Source organism: Hipposideros armiger, unplaced genomic scaffold (genome assembly GCF_001890085.2).
Source record: "Hipposideros armiger isolate ML-2016 unplaced genomic scaffold, ASM189008v1 scaffold_607, whole genome shotgun sequence".
In the NCBI taxonomy this organism is placed as follows: Eukaryota; Metazoa; Chordata; class Mammalia; order Chiroptera; family Hipposideridae; genus Hipposideros; species Hipposideros armiger.
The window spans coordinates 720,906-721,877 of record NW_017731957.1 but is presented as its reverse complement, the minus strand read 5'-3'; the positions used below and the strand labels follow the sequence as shown (position 1 = coordinate 721,877).

Here is a 972-nt window from a genome sequence, read left to right as displayed (position 1 = left end):
GGAGTCACAGAGACATGGGGAGAATGTGCACCCTCCACACAGACAGTGACCCTGGCAGGAATCAATTTTCTGTTTTCATTAACATTATAACAAAATGACATTGAATGAAACGTCATTATTTGAGAACCTGCTGTACATTTGAGGATTTTCTATTTCCAAATTCATTGTAGAAACAAGAAAAGGAAAATGACAAAATTGTACATTCCACTATTTAGTGTATGAGAAATCAAGCATGTTTCTAAAGGGTCTTAGAGGGCCAGTGATGGAGGATTTGTCCTAATCAGTGTCTTTCCTGCATCTCATATCATTCAGGGGGTACCACAACAACCTCAGGCTTCACCACTTCTATAGGACTAAGACTGAAAAAACAAAAAACAAAAAACAGAATTGGACAGCTATTGGGGCTCAGAAAAAATTGTCTTAAGATGCAGTACTTGTTTCAGTAGGATTAAATAAAGCCGTGGAAATTCTATTTTACAAGTAATTGCTGTAATGAGAAGAGACAAGTATCGAATGTGAACTGGAAATGAAATTAAGTGCAAAGGTTTGTATATGCAAATGGGCCTCACTTTTGAGAAACCTAGAACATGAAAAGCGTGATTAAAAAAAAGCAGTAAAGAAAATACTTTGTGAAAAAGAAAGGACACAGAAAAGAATCTTTTCAAATATGTTTAGAGTGTTTACAACAAGATTAGATTTATCAACAAAGATTTAAATATATGCACTACTTCGAAAGAACATAACTATCTTGTAGAGCAAACTATTATTAAAAACACAGAAAAAATAAATTTGTACTTAATTGTTTACAGTTTGCATTTAGTTCTTTGTTATTATTTCTTTCTCCTTCCCTGTGACTTTATATAACATGAGCTGGCATGTGGAAGTTTCCTTTTGTTGCTGTCCTCAGAACCTAGGTCATGGGATTTATTTATAAGTGATTCTGCCTTCAAATCAAGTTTCTTTCCCTCTTTT

The 972-nt window shown here is 34.0% G+C and overlaps 1 protein-coding gene across 2 annotated transcripts in view; it reads left to right on the top strand.

Moving 5' to 3' along the window:
* F13A1 (coagulation factor XIII A chain) overlaps window positions 1-972 on the top strand; it is a 203,518-nt gene that overhangs the window by 29,533 nt on the left and 173,013 nt on the right. The gene's annotated exons all lie outside the window — the stretch shown is intronic.